This window comes from Vicugna pacos, chromosome 3 (assembly GCF_048564905.1).
Source record: "Vicugna pacos chromosome 3, VicPac4, whole genome shotgun sequence".
Lineage (NCBI taxonomy): Eukaryota > Metazoa > Chordata > Mammalia > Artiodactyla > Camelidae > Vicugna > Vicugna pacos.
In genome coordinates, this window is record NC_132989.1 from 45,604,643 (window position 1) to 45,624,141 (window position 19,499).

Below are 19,499 nucleotides of genomic sequence, written 5' to 3' on the forward strand. Positions count from 1 at the left end.
GCGAGGGGGTATTGCTGGAGTTGTGGCCCTGAGAGGCCTGAGGGCGCCGGCAGCCCCTGTACCGCTGAGCTTTCTCCCGGTTTCCTTTTCGCTGCCCAGGTTTCCTTTCCTTGAGATCCCGGGCCTGGCGTGCCTTGGACGGAAACTCGGTGAGGAGAAAGGGGGCTGCGAATTCTGTTCAGACTCATCTTTTCCTCCGTTGCTGCTGGTGACTTCTGAAACCTGAGGGAAAGGAGCCTGCCAAAGGACCCTCCAGGCAGGTGTAGAACTCTGGCTACAAAATCTGTGAGGGGAGCCTGAGAAGTGATGCTTGTGCTGGTTACTGGTTTCTTGCTGTCAACTCCAAATTCACCCTTTTTTGACTGCGCAGTGAAAATGGATCTGGGCCTTCTAAAGTAAGTTTTCCTTGGTCAGCAGAGGCTGAAGCTTTGTCAGAAGAGCGTGCTAAGGAGGCGTTACAGGAGAAAAAGTGTTTTTGGTGTATTGGTAGGCAGGCTCTTGTGGTATACCTACCTGGCTTTCTCCAGTGCCAAACTTCTGTGGTGTTCAGGGACCAGCAGTTTCCTCCCACACCCTCAACTCTAGTCATTTTGTAGTGGAGGGCCTAAAGAGAGACATTACCTTATGAATAGCTTTCCAAGCACCCTAGAGGCAAGATTTGCAGCAAATTCCAGAGGAACAATTCCCAGCAAGTTCTGCAGGTGTGGTTCCACAATGACTTCTGTGCCATTTACTGAGCCAGGCTGTGCCCTCTCCAATTACGTCTCTGTCTTAGCACAGAAAAGGGTTGGGGGAGCTCTTCTTTGGAAACTCTGCCTCCCAGCCCAAGGGTTAATTATCAGGTTAGCTCCTTAGGGCTGCTATTTCTATTTTCTCTATGATTCTTTTCTCACTAGTGAAGCTCTCATTACTTCAAAACACTGTTACAGGAAATAATACTTTTTATTAAGCTTTTAATTTTTATTCAGCTTTACCTGTAGCTCTAAGAGATACACCTGCAAAGATGGGAATAGGATTTTGGTTTGATTGGACCTCTGTGCTGGAGCTTAGTATTGAGCTCATTGACAACAAAATGCTAGTAATTAATTAGGGCATCACAGTCAGTCATCTGTTGCTGATGTGATGAAGTACCAAGTGCCTTGAAGTCCCCAAATGGCAGCTACACTAGACTGTTATGGCTATAAAGTGACTATAGGCACTATGGTGTAAGATGGATTCTGAGTTCCTAGCTTACAGACAAATTACAAGCAATCTTCAAAGTTATCATATGAGACCCCAGGAGCTTTCATATGATTCTAAAAAACAAAAAGCCCAAAAACAAAAAGCAAACAACTCTTACTGATTGTAGCAACAAAATGATATTGCTGAAGATGAAACACAAAATTTTAATTTTTAGGTTACTGAATTACAGCTACTGTTAAATTCACAGATGTGTTAAGTATCTCTTGTCAAAGTTAGGATGTTGTTAAATAATAGGATCCCAAAACTTGGAGTGGGTTAGACCCAGATGAAACTGAAAAACTTGTACCCCAAAGTCACTTCCACCCTTACTAGTGGAAGTAAGTTGCCCTTGAGTTTCTGAGGCTTCCTCTGCTTGAAAATTCATCTGGGGCTGATGTCCTGAGAGGAAATTTACATACTTCTCAAAACCGACTGTACTCACCCTCTACTGCTGGTATTCCTACAACTAGAATCAGATTTCAGCATGTTCCTGGGGGATAAGTGCACACTATAATGGAGGAAGAAGTACCCTACCAAAATAACCGAAAGACTTTGCTAATATATAGGTAGAAACCTGGAGAACATGTGTGGGAGTGGATTCTATGGGTGTTAGACGATGGAGGATGGAATATAACACTATACTGAGCCAAATTTATTGTTAAGGTGTTAATCATATGTGTTAGCTCATGCAGCTAGAGGTGGTTCTCATAGCTTACTTGATTGATTGATAGAAACTTAGACTCAACAGTTGCCTAGAGTTTGTGAGGTTGAAATGCCAGAGCTTCCCTGATGTGATGTGAAACAGAGAATTCTGAAGTTTAGGGAAATATTATATTGAACTTACTACATGTAACATGCATACCCATCCCCCAAATATGTTCCAGGGAAAGGCCCAGAAGATACTCCCTTCACTGAAGATTTGAGAAATATGTTAGTGAGAGAAAGAGATGCATCTTTGAAAATTTCTGTGGATGTTGCCCTCTGTAGGCCATGTATGACTACAGAATGTATGACTATTGAGGTGGACTCACTGATATTAATGGGAATGACAGGATCCCAGAACAGCAGAGGCCAAGCAGTGCTTAGCCACCGAAGATAATGTGGGTACATTTGCCTTATTAAAGGGCAGCAAGTATATACAGGCAATAAGACTGCCTTGGCCCACAGAGATGCCCTAGGAACAAATAGATAGGCAACCTAATAGAGTACTGCTTGATATTTATCACAGGAAAAGCTCTAAATCAGGTAGCTAAAATCTGACCTGAGTCACCACTGTGGACTCAAACTCAGTTTTTAGACCTATATCAATTCACAGGCCCAGAACCCCTTGACTGAAGGAGAGTCTGTGTCTCTTAAGGAACAACCTTGTATGTAAATGTTTCTTCAAGCCTGTCTCAAAGAAATGTGTGGTGTAGATGGCAGGGATATTGGAGATAGGCTATTATGTATACTTTAAACTATAGGCAACATCCCTTTAATGATTAATTTGTGGCAAAAGCAATAGAATACAAAGGTTAAAGTAAAAGAAACAGTTCCAATATGGAGTCAGATTTGTTTTTCCCTGTTAACGATGTCACCATAAAAGACTTGAAAAAAGCAACAGTGCTGATACCTACCACATTCACATTTAACTCACCAGTTCGGCTAGTGCAGAAGTAGATCCTGAAAAATGAGTATGGACATTATAAAATTAATCAGGAGTAATTCTAATTGTGGCTGCTGTCCCCAGCTGCAGTATTTTTACTGAAACAAATCAACACAGCACCTGGCACTTGGTGTATAGCTACTGACGTGGCTAATGCTGTCTTCTCTATACTTATTTATAAAACCACCAGAAGCAGCTGGCTTTTACCTAACTGGGCCAACAATATGTTACTGAGTCCTTGCCCATACTGCTCACCTCATGACTGGTCAATAAATCAAGAGATGAGTTGTTCAGGCAAGGAATAGTGATTGTATTTGGAAAGCCAGCAGACTGGGAAAATGGACTAGTGTCCCAAAGAATCATCTTTCCCAAATTAGAATTCTGGCTTCTTTTATACTAAAAGAGGAGGGGGAGTGGTTGGTTGTCACAAACATCTTGGAGTTGGATTCCTTTGTTCTTGCAGCTGCCCACATAGGTCAGTCCCCGATGTTCCTGTAACCCTCCAATAAGGCAAATGTTACTCTCTGTTCTGCAAGTTTTTATCTCTATATGAATGGAAAAGCATTATACCTTTAAAGATCAGAACCTTAAGAATGGGCTATCCTGTATATTTCATCCTATAGGCAACATTCTTAACTTACAGCAAAAGCAGTAGAATAATACAAAGGTTAAAGAAAAAGAAACATCCAATATGGAGTCAGATTTGTTCTTCCCTGTTACAAATATACCTCCACAGTATTGCCTCAGGAACACATCAGTTCTCCTTAATATAGCCTGCAGAAATGTTGATCGTCCTGACAGTCCACAAAACATCACACTGGTTCATTTTGGTTGTTCATAATGACAACAGTATGCTGATTGGATCTGATGAGCAGGAAGTAGCAAATATTTTTACACAACTTAAGAAGATTATTTGAACTAAAAGGCATCAGCTAATAATCAGAAGTGTGAGATGACAACCTCAGGGGTGGGATAAGTTCAAGGATGGTACAAGGTATACAAGGAAAAAGCCACTGAGAGAGAAATCCAAGCAAATGATGTGAGTTAGACATTATAGAATTGGAAAAAATAGTGAAGTGATTGCTGCAGAGACTGGTCATACCAATTATGTGGCTCTTGAAGGGAAGCAATGACACAGCTGGTAGAAAAGGAACACCCTACACCTCAGGAAGTCAGGACTGGGTGAAGACCCATTAACCTTTCTTGGCTCTTACCTGCAGCATACAGGGCCTGGCATCTCAGAGTGCTTTGCTCACTGAATACCCATTCTTAACTTAGATCCTGGGTCCTTAGATCTTAAACTAAGGACTGTTGACCTTTCAGATTGATGACTTCCAGCCTTGATGACAACAAGATTAATTTTCTGGACATTAATATGGTTCCCCCTAGCCTGGTATTATTGTCAGTCTCATGCATTCTCTATTTACCAGCTAAGAAAAAACCAAAATTCTCTTGTGTGCTTTCCCCAGACCATAGCTACTACTCTGAATTTGAGTAATGGCTGCATCTGTCACTCCCACCTGACCCTACTGCTAAAGGCTTAACAAATGTTCTTCCGGACACTGAAAAATCAAACGTTGACCCCCATGTCAGCAAAATGCTGTTGCTGAAGTCACTACAAACCTATTAGCAGAATCCAGTTTACCTGGAGCAGTGCGTATTGTGAGGACTAGGCTGGTTGGCTATGCTAGCCAGATAGTTCTCAGAAGCACTCCAAGCCTGTTTTGCAGGAATAATTTAGCTATAACCAAGGAGTTTATATATCACAAGGAACACAAAGTTGACTCACCCCAATAAAAGATACTTATCACTCTTAATACAGTTAATGCCTCCAGTAGGATACTGCTTGTGTGGACATCAGGCCTATACTTGCCTGACAAAAACCAGTCTAAAGTCTTTAATGCTGGTGGTTATAGACAATCACATTGCTCCAGAACTCCTGCTGGCCGGTCAAGGTAAAAGACATTCAAATGGCGACACCTGTTGCTGCGCTTGGCTTACTGAATCAGGGAAGGTGGGACAGTCTATCTCCTACCTTAGAGAGAAAGCAGTGTGGCTCTCTTAGGTCTATCTCAGAGGCACCTGAGATGTGCCTAGCTGGCTTGGCTCTGGTTGGGGAGCCTGTTTGCAATTTATCCTTCAAATAGGTCATATCATCCTGCTAGGGGTCAGAGTTGGGGTCAGTCTCATCTGAGGTAGCCTAAGGCAAATGGAAAATATTTGGTCCAAGCACCTGCAATTTATCAGTTAAGTAGGTAATCTAATGGGGACCTAAACTCCTGAAAATAATTATTTCTTGGGTATATAAAAGGTCAGGGGTAGAGTTACTGAGAGACAGCTCTGCCTCCTCATAACCTTACATGGCTTTACATTGGCCAGACAGGCAAGTCTGACCAGAGTCTTAGTGGAATGCCCCGCAATTCCTCCTCGACCAGGGGAAGATAAGCTTCTTGTGAAGAGCTGCCAAGAGGCTGCCATAAAACCATTTCTCATCCAACTCCCTAATTTCAGCTAAGCACAGGACTTTAACCCCACCTTCCTCCAGATACAGCTGCAAGCTTCTATATAAGTCTAGAAAATGCCCGGCTGTAGTTTAGATGGCTTCTCAGTAACGGATCAACCATCACTACTGTCTTTGTCATTGGGTCCCTCCAGTTCATTGTCATCCAGGGGGACTAGAGATGTGGGGAGGTGACACCCTGCTGGTATTTTTTTTTTTTTTTGCTATGCAAGTAATAAATCATCTGAATCCAGATAAGCCTGTGGTCATCTTACTGGCTGAATCTCTCAGTGTGGTATGCCAACCTAGCAGCTTCAGTTGTGATCCTTGTGAATCTTTAGCCACCACACTGCTGCTTAGGAGCTGCTCAGCCACTTGTTACTTAGAAGGGCAGGAATTTCTGTCTGAAGGATGAATAAAGCTGCTATAATTCACGGGGATATACTCATGTGAAAAAGTAGGGGTGAGCAGAAGCAAGACTTTGACATTTTGGGGCAACCAAAGGCTATAGGGATGAAGCAAGTGGAGAGAGATTGAAGACACAGGAAAAAGAGTTAAGTAGAAGATCAAGGTGGTAGAGAAGAAGATGGAGCGTTGGAGGTCTGTAGCTTTGGTGGAGAGAATCACTCTGGAAAGGAAGATGCCCCACTCCCACCCTGGGACCAAAGAAGCCTCCTCCATGTCCTTTTCTATCATGGTGTTCCTGTTATCTTACGGTCTGTCTCTTACAAGGTCTCCTGCCTATCTTGCCCTAATGTCACCACTTTCACATATTTGTGAAATTTAAAAAATTTCAATGACATATCCTTGCCTAAAATCCATCAGTAGTTTCTCAGCACCTTCAGGTTTGATTCTAATCACATTAGTGTGGACCCCAAGTTCCTGCAAGCTCTGACCTCTGCCTTTCTTCCTCTTAATTTTTAAATTTTAATACAATTTTTAAAGGTTACTTTCCATTTAAAGTTATTCCAAAAATTGGGTATATTCCCTTATTTCACAATATACCCTTGAGCCTATCTGATCCCACTCCCCCACCAGTATGTTGCCCCTTCCCCCCCACTACTAGTTAGTATTAGTTTGTTCTCAATATCTGAATCTGCTTCTTTTTTGTTTTATTCACTAGTTTGTTGTATGTTTTAGATTCCACATATAAATTATACCATATGGTATTTGTCTTTCTCTTTCTGACGTATTTCACTTAGCATAATGCCTTCCAGGTCCATCTGCGTTGGTGCACATGACAAAATTTCATTCATTTTTATGGCTGAGTAGTATTCTATTCTATATATATATATATATATATAGATAGATATATATATAGATATATATATATATATCACATCTTCTTTATCCATTTATCTGTTGATAGACATTTAGGTTGCTTCCATGTTGGCAATTGTAAATAGTGCTGCTATGAACATTGGAATGCATGTATCTTTTTGAATTTGTGGTTTTGATTTTCTGGGGTGATGTACACCCAGGAGTCTGGCTGCTGCCTTTCTATCCAGCCTTATCTCCTATTGCGCTTTCACATATAGTCTTCACTCTGGTTATGCTGACCCACTTCCCTTCTCTCTAATGGGCCAAGCAAACAGGGCTACTATGTATGGTTGTGCAGACAGCACACTGAACATCTCCAAGAAGTGCCATACATATTGCTGATATTGTCAGTTTGTATAGTTAGAACTGTTTTCTGGAAGATGGCAGTAGATTGTCTTATTCTAATAAAATCAATATAAAAGGAAAATTTTGTGACAGACAGAAGTAAATTACTACCTTGAAGAAGAGCCAATTTTATAAAAACTTGAACAAAGTTACACCTCAAATCCATGGTATAATTCTTTATGTTTGGAATGTCCTTCAGTTCCCTTGTCCGCCAGCAAATTCCTCCTTCCACACAGGGAAACTCAAACACTATCTCTCTATCTCTATCTCTTCAAATATTACCAGGTGTTTTTTATAGCTACTTATCTCATGGTCTGGAAGTGTTTGTGTCCTTTTCCCTCTTCTGAGTTGTCTAGGGTTGGGTTTTTCATATTCATCTTTATTCATTTCATCCTGAATGGGCACATGAGGTGTTCTGGATCAGAGGCAGATTTCTTATTATCCCACAGTAGGAACTGCATGCTCCCTCTCTCAGCTTGCCCCAGGCCTTACCCCTGGGACCAAGTGATGAAAGCCAATGGAAGCTTTCTTACGTGAGTGGCCAGATACTCTGTAGACAAGGGACAAGGGAAAAGGATTCTTCTCCTTATAAAAGTAAAAGAGGCAGCTGCCCTCCACCTCTCCTGAAAGTGTCTCCTTATGCCAGATGTCTTCTAGCTCCAGGGCCTCATTTCTATTTGAAATTTAAATCACTAGAAAGATAGCACTCCAGTCTCCCCAGGACCTTCAGAACTAACCTAGGTACCTTCCCTAGGATATAAATTTTTGCTTTGGGGAAGATAAAGGAGTTTTTATTAACCCTTTGGATCATAGCAATTAGCTCTGTCATTAGGGAAACAGGTAGCTACAGATCTAATCCTTATGGTAGGAGAAAATGTTTCTAGGAAAACTGAAAGCGAACATTGTCTATAGTGCACACATTACTGTGGCTTAGGAGGCTACAGACTCTTACAGGAACACACACACACACACACACACACACACACACACACAAACAGAGAAGTTTTATTTTCCCACTTCTAGAAGCCTACATGAGGGAGGGTCCCATGCCATAAAGATTTCTTCTGATTCCTTCTCCAGGACACACAGTTTTTGTGATTTGGAGAAAGTTGTATAACATCTCCAAAACTCCATTTTCTAACATTACCACATTTGGATAATAATAGCTGTGCTTCAGCATTTGCTGTAGGATTACAAGAGATAACAAATGGCATATTAGGAGAGCATTGCCCAGATGCCTTCCATTTTCTCTGGGAAAGGGGAAGATGGGTTCCATGAAGGGGTGAGTAGGGTAGAGAACATTTGAAATAGTCACTGTGGAAAGTGGGAAGTCCACATAGATAATGGGACAGCAGTGATTTGTTATAGAGCAAGTCTGCAATTTTCTCTCCCTGGCTTGAGAGCCCAAGGAAAATGGACTCAGGATGATCCATGAAGGGCCTTTCCTACCAGGATCCAAGAGCAATGGCCATACAAGGAGTGCTCAGGACTGAGAGCGTATACTCTGCCCTTCCCCTCTCCCACTTAAATACGTTTTTTGCAGTGGAGATTTGTTAAAATGAGCACTCAATGTTATCTTAAATAGGAAAAGAGCCTGGGGTGAGGTTTCTAGAAGGTGTGAGGTCCGGAGATGAGAGGCTGTATATCCATGCAAAAACCTCAGGTTATATTTGGTAATAACGGAAAATTTCTGTCTTCCCATGTCAACTTTTACTCTAATATGTCTGAGGTCTTCAAGTGCCTAATACATCATATCTGGGGTGAAAGGTTGGAAGAGGGTAGAAACAAAGTTCTAAGAACTTTAGAAAATTTTGTAATTATGTTTGCATAAAACTATAAAGAATGGAGAATTCAGTTATTTTCTCCCCTCCACCTGTTGGGAAGAGCAATCTGCCAACACATTATTTCTACACATTATTTCTGGGTATGCCAAGGATATAGAGCCCAAACTACCCTTTACTTGGGTCATTTCTCAGGGTTGCATTTGCAGCAAGCAACCAAGTAATATCTTCTCCCAAACAAAGAGCAGGCTCACTTACCAAACAGTATAAAAGCAGTAAATTCCCTGAGTTTAATATTCCTTGGCTGTGACAGAAAACTACTGTCTATGTGGACCCTTCCCCTTGGACGCCATGGGGTTTGAGAGGTCATGGGAAACTAGTGCCAACATTGTGCCAATGCTTTGACATGCTCCTTTGTCTCTCTCTAGTCCAGGCATCTTGTGTTTTCTGCTGGCATCTGTGAAATGGTAACAGGCCCCAGACTCTTCACAGATCCTGAAACTACTCACCTACCTAAGAGAATCTGGACATTATTGACATAATCTCCACCTCCCTGTGCCTCTCCTCCCATGGAAGGAAGCTGAGAGAGTGCGTGAGCCAGCCAACATAATAAACTTCTGGCAAGGTAAGGAAAAGAGAGCTAAAGGAGGAATGCCTCTTTTTCATTGTCCTTCTCATTTAAACTTATTTATTGACTTATTTTGTGACTATCTCTCTCAATAGAATGCAAGCTCCTGGAAGTCAGGGACCTTTTGATTTACCACTGTGTCTTAATGAGTAAAGGAGTGTCTAGCAGTGTTGAGGCTTAGTAAATACTTGTTGGATTAATTAACAGATTATCTGAGCCCTGAGCCACAAGTTAAGGTGAATTGGTGGTACTCATAATAGAAGTCTGTTTGCTCTTCAGCTGCAATTAAAGCTATTCCTCTCATCTTTGTGAATCAGATCTTTGTGTGCCAAATCTTTATGTTCCTATACATTTTTTAAAGTTTTTTAAAGAGAATTTCCTCCCATATTACTTTACCATTCACCTCAGTTACTAAAGGATATCCAATAAGAGGACAGAAAGAAATGAACTGTACGGTGAGTGACCATTCAATGCTGGGTACTTTATGTGTGTTGCTTCATTTAATTCTTATAACTCTGCAAGATTAGTATATTGATATCTATTTCATATATATATATATGTATGTGTATGTATACGTGTATGTGCACATACATGTATGTATACCTAAGTTCCCTTTATATATACATATATATGAATTTTAAAAAATATACAAGGGAACTTTGATACACAGAGGTTAAATAAGTTGCTTTAGGATACATATATGGTATAGCTTATTTTTTCTGGTTTCAAAACCCCTTCTGTGTTTGCTATATCATTTTATAGAGTTATAATACTTTGTACCTTGTGTTACAGTAAACAGATTTTCTGAAGTAACGTCTAGGATGTGTATTGGTCAAGGTTCAGTGTAAATAAATAGAAACAGTTCTAAGTATTTTAAGCAGGACTGGAGAAATTAGTTAACAGACTAGGCCTCTAAGAATGAATGATTCTAGCACAATACAGAGTTGACCTATCAGTGGAGCTATTACTGCTGAGGATGACTGGAACACTGGGTTCAATGACACAACCCTATGATAGAAGGTGGAGTCAAAAAGCTACTGCTCTCACTACTGCCACAATTGCCTATTGGCTTCCAAGAGGTTAAATAGTGAACCATGGAACATTGCTCCAGAACACTTTACCTGTGACCTTAATTATAAAGAAATACAGTCAGAGTGGTCATGAGGATGCTTTCAACTTCTCTGTTTTCTAAATCTTGCATGAGTATATCTAATTGACAGACCTCATTCATACCCATAGCCTTAGGTGCAAAGAACTTTAGGAAATGTTTTAGCTTCCAGTCTCTGCATTATGAAAGCTGCCATAATAAGAATGTAGAATGGACTTTTGAGTGACCCAACCTGCAGTACTTACCCCAGGCAGTATTTGGTGAAATACAAATACTTACACAGAAATAATAGGTTCAAATGTTTAAAACTGACTCTCTCCAGGAAAACCTCTACTACATGATTATTTATTTGAACTCCAGAGTCCTTACAGTCAACTCTTAACGGCTATGATTTATCCTGGGGAAAATATTCCCTATGTATGTTAAGGCCAATATGATATCTAAATGTACATATATCAGAGACAGGAAAATTATTTGTGATGTAGAATCATCATTTTCGCTTTTCTAAGCCTGTCATTTGCTGACACTGTTATTGGCATGATTTTTTAGAAGAGGAGGCTTACTTCCAGCAAGCCCCAGGCCTTTCTCAGGATTCTCTTTGGCTCTGATTTCTCATATGCCAACACAGTACTCAACTAGGAAGGGCTTAACAATTTAGTACTTTAAAACTCCAAAGACACTTACTTAGCACATCCAAACATTTTACATGGAGGCCCCAGAGAGGCAAAAAGATTTGCGCAAGATCTCATGGAGACTAGACTAGAAGCCAAGTTCTCTGGCTCACTGTCCAAAGCTTTTTTTTTTTTTTTTATCACAACATAACCAAGCCTTAGACTGTATGCTTCCTAAGTTCAGTGATATTGTGTGTGTGTGTGTGTGTGTGTGTGTGTGTAATTCCATTTATATCAAGTTCACTAACAGGCAAAACTAAGCTATATTTTTAAGGAAGCATACTTACATGTTAAAGTGTGAAACAGAACAAGGGAGTATTAACTATCTAAGTCTGGTTAGTGGTAGAGGTGGGGAGTTACTAGGAAAAGGCAAGTGGAAATGTCTGGAATGATGGTAGTATCTTAGGATACTCAGTTTTGTAGAACTCAAGCTTTTTTTTTTAACCCACTGTAATATATTTGATATTTTTGTCTTTAATAACACTTAGTTTTAGTACTTACTGTATAATAGAGACAGACTAAGTGCTTTCCATGGATTTTTTAATTTAATGCTCATAGGAACACTCTAATAGAGGCTCTATTATTATCCTAATTTTATAGATAAGGAAACCGAGGCACAGCCTTTACTAGCCAGACTAAATCCACACAGTTAGGTAGCTGTATTTGATTCATCTGGCTCCAGTGTCTTTTGCTTAACTATTCTGCTAATGCTAGCCACCAGAAATTTGGTGGGTGAGTAAATTTTGGACCCTTTTTATTATTATTATTTTACAGTCATAGAAGTTATAGTTATGAAAACCACATTAATAAAAGAAAAATCTGGATGAAAAATTATACACAGACCCAGAACTGTGATTACATCTATGATAAAAATGTAAATGCACCTGGATGAAAGACCAGAATACAAAACACTGTTAAAATAAATGCTGGAGAGGGTGTGGAGAAAAGGGACTACTGTTGGTGGGAATGCAGTTTGGTGCAGCTATTGTGGAAAACAGTATGGAGATTCATCAAAAAAATAAAAATGGATTTGCCATATGATCCAGAAATCCCACTCCTGGGCACATATCCAGGGATCCTTAATTCAAGAAGACACCCGCACCCAAATGTTCATAGCAGCACTATTTACAATAGCCAAGACATGGAAACAACTTAAATGTCCATCGACAGATGACTGGATAAAGAAGTTGTGGTATATTTATACAATGGAATACTACTCAGCCATAAAAAAATAATAAAATAATGCCATTTGCAGCAGCATGGATGGCCCTGGAGAATGTCATTCTAAGTGAAGTAAGCCAGAAAGAGAAAGAAAAATACCATATAATTTCACTCATATGTGAAATCTTAAAAAAAAAAAAGACAATGAACTTATATATAAAATAGAAACAGACTCACAGACATAGAAAACAAACTTATGGTTACAGGAGGAAAGGGGGTGGGAAGGAATAAATTAGGAGTTTGAGATTTGCAGATACTGACAGATATATACAAAACAGATAAACAAGTTTATACTGTATAGCACAGGGAGCTATATTTGATATCTTGTAGCGTACAGTGAAAAAGAATATTAAAACAAGTATATGTATATACATGTATGACTGAAACATTGTGCTGTACACCAGAAATTGACACAACATTGTAAACTGACTATACTTCAATAAGAAAAATCCTATTTAAAAAAATTAAAAATAGATAAAACACTGTTAGGTTGATGGTAGCAGCACTGTTAGGTGCTTTTTCCCCTCTCTTCTCTGTTTTCCAAATTTATTTTAAAGTGGTTATATTAAATTTATAATGGGGAAGTGTGCTCTAAAATAAACTTCCCATTTACCTGAAACATAAAATTTCATTTCCATACACTTCTGCAGCTTTGTATAATCTTTTAGCAGCCTCTTCTGTTCAATGAGTAACTTCATTACTAAATTGATGGCAACAGTTCATTCTAGCTATCACAGATCCACAGTCAGCTGAGGAAAAGACAGATAAAAGATTACATTAAAAATTAAAGCAATGTGTGGAGATCTGGATAATGTGCTTATAATTATTTTGACATATTTAATATTTATGCAATTACAAAGCCAGTCACAACAAATCTTAAATTGTAAGTCATACTTCTTTTGCCCTTTGATATTTTTGACCTTGAACTGAGACTGCCAAATAATATACAAGAAATAGCTGTAGGAGAAGCATTTCCTTTGGTCTATAAATAATAAATGCTTTTTCTTAGAAAGTGATCTCATTTCTTCCTAGCCTTTGTTTATTTTCAACGCCTTGTGTTTTTTTCACTCTGTTATATTCTGATTACCCTTGAAAAGCGCTGGGCTTTCAGTCTTCCACAGTTTGGTTGTGTTGTTTTCTGGTGCTGCTACTGTGATGTGTTTTCTGCCAGAGGAAATTTACAGGCACATTAGCCTACTTGACAGGCACAATGAGCCACAAGTCTCACCTAAGGAGAAACTACCACGTGCTGTGATGAGGTTTTCTGTCTCTCCATCTCACACCCCCCCTTACACCTTAGTACCCCACCATGATTCAGATAGAAATCCCAAGCACTTTTGCTAATCGGTATTGCTTTGGATCCTGGATTTAACTCTCTGGTTCCTGGTAACAGAATTGCATTGGTTCTGCAGTTAATTCATATTTCTGCAACAATCTGACTTCAACAGTTTATGGATAAAGCCTGTGTCTTCACTTACAGCCAAATAGATGCCAAGTAAGGGATGGATGGGAACCTTTTTGTTCCTATGATGAGTCATTGACACAAAGGGGAGAAAACAGCACCTGAGAACTGTACAAAGGAAAAGCAATATCATTAAACTCTATGGAGGGTGTCAGAGAAAAAGCTGAAACACTTAATTTACTTTTCTCAGTGTATCATAGAAAAATGGTCAAGAATCAATGAAATTTATTAAAAATTCAAAAACAGAAAATGAGACATGAATGAAAGGGTAAACTCTTTCCTTGGCAGATTCCAAATAAATTGGAGTATTACCCTGCAACCACTAGGGAGCCAAAGGCCTGTGCATGTTCACTTTCATATAGATTATGCCATCCATTAGGGAGTAAATTTGCTAAGATATAGCAGTTTTGGTACATTCAGACCCTGACTTCATGCTAAGCTCTCTGTTCAATTTAAAATCTTCCAGTCCTTTTAAATAATTTTTAAATTTTGAAAATAATCCCTTTATCCTTAGTATGTTTGAACCATAAGCATGTAGCTATGTAACCTACAGAAATTATTTAGAAGAATAGTCCAAAATCACATGTAAGTTTCTTGCTTGATTCTCTGCCAAGAAGCAGATATTTGCTAGGCCAATCTGTAACATTGGTTTGAGCTGCTGTATTTGTTGAATGAATAAATAAATGAATGAACCTTGCATTGTCTGGAAACCGGGAATAGGTGGCTTCCTGGTAGATTTATTCTTTAGAGAATTTACTGGGAACATTCTTAGTTTGGCCCTGTCCTAGTCAGTTCAGGCTGCTATAACAATATGGACTAGGTAGCTTTTAAACAGCAGAAATCTATTGCTCGCAGATTTGAAGGCTGGAATTCTGAGATCAGGGTGCCAGCCTGGCTGGGAGAGGGCTCTCTTCCAGGATGCCGACTTCTCACTGTGTTCTCCTGTGGCAGAAGGGGCTAGGGAGCTCTGTGGAGTCTCTTTCATAAGAGCACTAATCCCATTCATGAGGACTCTACCTTGTGACCTGAGCACCTCCCAAAGGCCCCACCTCCTAACACCATCATATTGGGGGGTTAGGATTTCAAAATAGAAATGGTGTTGAAAATATTCAGGCCGCTGCAGGCCCCATACCCTTTTTTTCTCTTTCTTGGGGCCATGCTCTCCCAGAGGTTTCAGTATAGCCAGATACAGCTGTGTTCTCACCTGTGCCGTCTGTCCCTCCCCATCTTTAAGAGGAGACAAATAACAGTTTTTCGGTTCTGGCAGCCTGATGGTCCTTGGAGAGACTGACTTATTCTTCAGGCTCCCTGAGAGTGAGAGCAGACTGCAGATTCCCATCTTGAAAGTGGTTCTTCCTTAGTCTGGTTTTCTGCAGTGGCAGTGGTTCTCCTCTCTGCCTTTTGCTTCTCTGTAATGACTGCAGGGATGAGGAGACAGATACAGTTTTCCAGGTTGTCAGGATGACAAGAGGTCCTTCTAGCTAGTTCAGAACAATGGCAACAGTCACCATTAATCTTGCCCATCATCTGGAAAATACAGAATACCTGAAAAGCAGGAATTATTTATCCTCACACAAAGAAAACCAATGTGCCAGTCTCTAGACCTTATATATAGCCCTTCTCCATCTAAATGTCTTTAGAAATAGAGTTCATTAATCTAGGGTGATTTGAGTAAGATTCTTTCTGAAACAGCAGGCCAATTTAGATAAAGCCCAAGGTGTCTTTAAATTCATTTCTTGTTTGTTTTGTTTTTTAACTGGAAAGGTCAGAAAACAATGGGTAAATTTTCAAATTTCTGTCTGCATCTAAACCAGTGGGAAATTTACTCTAATTTTAACACTGAAATATTTTAACAAATAATCATCAAATGCTTACTGTATGCCTGGCAGTCACTGTTGTAGATGCTGGAAATATAGCATAATGTGTATATTGAACCTTCAACGGGAAGACTGCATATAGAAACTGAGAATTCATCAGGCTCTCTGATGACTCCATTCACGTTTTCTGTACCCATTCATCCTTTAAACTGTACTCAGGTGAGCTCTCCAAATGGTGGGTTTCACTTGCCTCCCTGGTCCCCTAGGACTAAGCAGAAGACATTAGATCCCAGCTCCTTCATCCCCAACCTCAGCCTGGTGGATGCATTTTCATCGGGGTGAGTATACCTAGGAGCAGAATTTTTATCATCTCCTCAAAGTCCTGAGGACTTTTTCTTTCAGTACCAAAAACTACTGAAAGTCAGTGCCTGGGTAGATTAACTGCCAAAAAGGACCCTGAAATGTGGAAGCATTTGCCAGTCTGATTATCTGTGCTCATAGTTATCTGGGGAGCTGCTACAAATGTATAGAGGGGGAATATTACTCATTTGGAAGCCTGGCTGTCAAAGAAAATCTGAACCCAGGAGCTTTTCTCCTAAGAACCCCTGTGACATTTTATTCTTTAAATAAATCTTTTCTTCCTTTCCTTAGGTAAGAGATTGACATTTTAAGATCAATCATGCCTCTGCTTTGCAGGGTTGGTTGACTTAGAACAGGATAAATGGAAATTAAGCAAAATTTCCATTTTTGAATAAAAATGCTCAAAATAGCTATATTCTAACTCGGTATAAAAGAAGGATGCTCTTCTCCCAGTGGTCATTCTCATTACTGTGGTTATCTCAAGACCTTTTGATGTCAAAATTTCACCCTCTTTTCTCTAAAAGAACCATTCTGAACATATCTGAACATACACTTGCTATTTCAAAAGCAGCAGAAAGCAAAGGAATCCCATGCTACATTTTCTCCATTGTAGGTAAGGATATCTTAATGATTCTGATACAGTCACATGTTACCAGCTTAGCATCATGGGATGCTTCAGCTTGTTACTACATGCTATAGGTGAATTCTTTCCTCCTGTTTATATTATTTAGCAGCCCCTCCTCTTGTTCATAACGGGCTTGTTGCAATTGGCTATCCTATCTGAAAAACAGATTTTACAGTGCTTTCAACTAATTTAAAATGATATTTTCAATTATTAAGGCTCCTGGACCATTCAGTTAGTCAATGCACATTTATTGTGAGTCTGCTATGTGCCAGGCACTGGAGGGGTGCTGGGTACCATAGAATTCCAGGGAGAATGCTGTGATCAAAGGATCAACTAGATGAGGTCAGGAAATACTCTTCTAGGACCAGCCTTACCCGTGACATGTGTGGCCTGGGCAAGGCTGTCAACCTCTGGGATTCCAGTTTTCTCACATGTAAAATAAGGGGTGGACAGAGTCTAACATTTTGTGATTACTGCTTGTTTAGTTAACTCATTGCCCTGGAAACCCAGTGGCCTCATGGGGACCTAGGTGAATGCTTTTATAAATTTTCCCAGAGGGTACTAGATCTACTCCAAGGAGCAGTTTTAGTGCTAAGATGAATGATTTTCAAAGAACCAAGAAGACATTTAAAGAAAGAGCACATATATGTTTTTCACTTTACTGGCAATTTGAGAATATTCTTCTCCAACATGCTTGCCTGCTTTCTAGTTGCTAGATAGAATAAGGGAGTAATCTCCAAGTGTGGAGGGTCAGTTAGAATTCCAAGCACCATGGTCTAATCTCCCTAGGATAATAATAAATCAATGTTACAAAAACAAGCGATGAGTCCAGATAATTCTGCCCTTACAGTAGTGACAGTTCATCAAGGCATGTTAAAACTCTCTAACTCTGTGCCATTTCAGCAGTTCCAATAGTTTTCAAAGCATCTGAGACTTCCTGTTATTACTACTTATTTATTTGTGAGTATTGACAATAAAATGAATGCTTGCTGTTTGCATAATTTTTTGTTCCTTATTTTCAAGCCACTAGATATTCTTCTAACATCATGTGAGAATTTCTTCTTTCCGTCAGTTTCCACTATATAGCAGGTATTTTATAAAGTGTTTATAAAAATGCATCTCAATTTGCAAAATATGCAACAGTTTGGTATTAGGACCAGGAGGCTTATTTGAAATTCAGCATGATTCCTTAATTTCTAACCTAAAAAAAAGCAAAGGAAAAAAGGAAACCTCATATTGCTTTTTAGATCTCATCTTCCTGCATTTGTGGTTAGTTCATTTCAATTTCTTGTGTCAAAAGAATGTAGTAACTCATCATACACCATTGATCAGAGGGAGGACAGTTTACAGTTTCTTGTTTCTATTTCTTAAAAAAAGACCCCACATATACAACATACACAAAAAACTTTTTTTTAAAAATGGAGAACAGGTAGTAAGGTATAAGTTATATTGAGTAGCTCTCTCTATTTCCCTGATTTCCCAATAACACTTCATGGCTTTCTTTTCTTTCTTTCCTCCCTCTCACTATAAATATCAGAGCTGATGACTGACTTTTATTGCTGCCTTTCATGCATATTCCTCAGGCTTGCAAATCAGCTCTTGATTCCGGGAATCATCTCCCTGTCTCCTGCCCTTGCTCGCACTTTTCTAATGGGGCTAAGGGGCCACAAAAGGATCCACATTGTACAGCGCCTTGATTTGAATAGTAAAACTTGAAGGGTGGATGTTAGACTCGTTGCATCAGCTCATTTCAGTCCCCTTGGTGCGTGGTACAAGGCAGCCACCCCTGGAACATTTTGCCTATGGAGAAGATGACGAAAGGGCAACCTGGCAGGTGACAAAAATGGGGAAGAAAATAGAAGTGTTTGCAGAAAGCCTTCCTGCAAGCAGAAATTCTACTCCCTACTTCAAATAGTGTTATTCTTTTAAAATAACATTTCAAGATACTTTATCTTTCTAAAATGAGTTATCTTGCCTAATAATGGTCCAGTGTAACATTCTAGTATATCTATTCTCTAACCTCATAGTACTTGACACTCACATTCTTGTTCTGACTGATCAAAACGTCTGAAGCATGTTTAGTGGATATATTGGTGGGGGTGTGTGTATATACACACATATACATCCAAATATTATGTTAATTTAGAAATAGAAGAATGAAATAATTAACCATGATAATTAGCATTTTTGAGAACATACTATGTGCCAGGGCCTGTACTGAGCACTTGCTCTCTCTCTCTCTCTCTTTCTCTAACTCTGTCTCTCTCTCTTACACACACACACACACACTCACATACATATTCTCATTTAATGTAATCTGAGGTAGAAACTATTACCAGTTCCATTTTCCAGGTAAGAAAACTGAGGCACGAAGATGTTAAGTGACTTGGTTAGGATCACATAGCTGAAAGTATCAGAGGGAGGCATGATAATCGAAGGCATGGATTTTTTTTTTTTTTTTGCCTAAAATTGAGGTGCTGTGCACAGTCCAACAACTGACGCAACGTGTTTGTTCTTCGGAAACTTGGTTCTAAATATCAACTAAACTTGCCAAACTTCTAAATTTTGTGACATTTCTGTTCTCTCAAAAAGGGTAAGTTCTTAGAATTATAGCTCCTGGAAACAAACATTTAAACCTCAGGCTCTTGGACTAAGCTGGCCAATATGATAGCACATTGGCTATTAAAATTAAAATTAAACTAAATTAATTTAAGGCCCCCAGCTGCATTTGCCACATTTCAAATGCTCAGTAGCAGCATGTGTCTCGTGGATACTCTGCTAGCCAGCACAGCTAT

The 19,499-nt window shown here is 39.5% G+C and overlaps 1 protein-coding gene across 2 annotated transcripts in view; it reads left to right on the forward strand.

Annotated features, from left to right (window-relative positions):
• The window catches only part of PJA2 (praja ring finger ubiquitin ligase 2), a 267,185-nt gene continuing 247,686 nt past the window's right edge, over positions 1–19,499 (forward strand). For both annotated transcript variants that reach the window (XM_072958296.1, XM_072958298.1), the window contains exons 1-2: positions 1–395; positions 9,241–9,437. The gene's annotated coding sequence lies outside the window, so the exon portion shown is untranslated. The remainder of the gene's footprint in view (positions 396–9,240; positions 9,438–19,499) is intronic.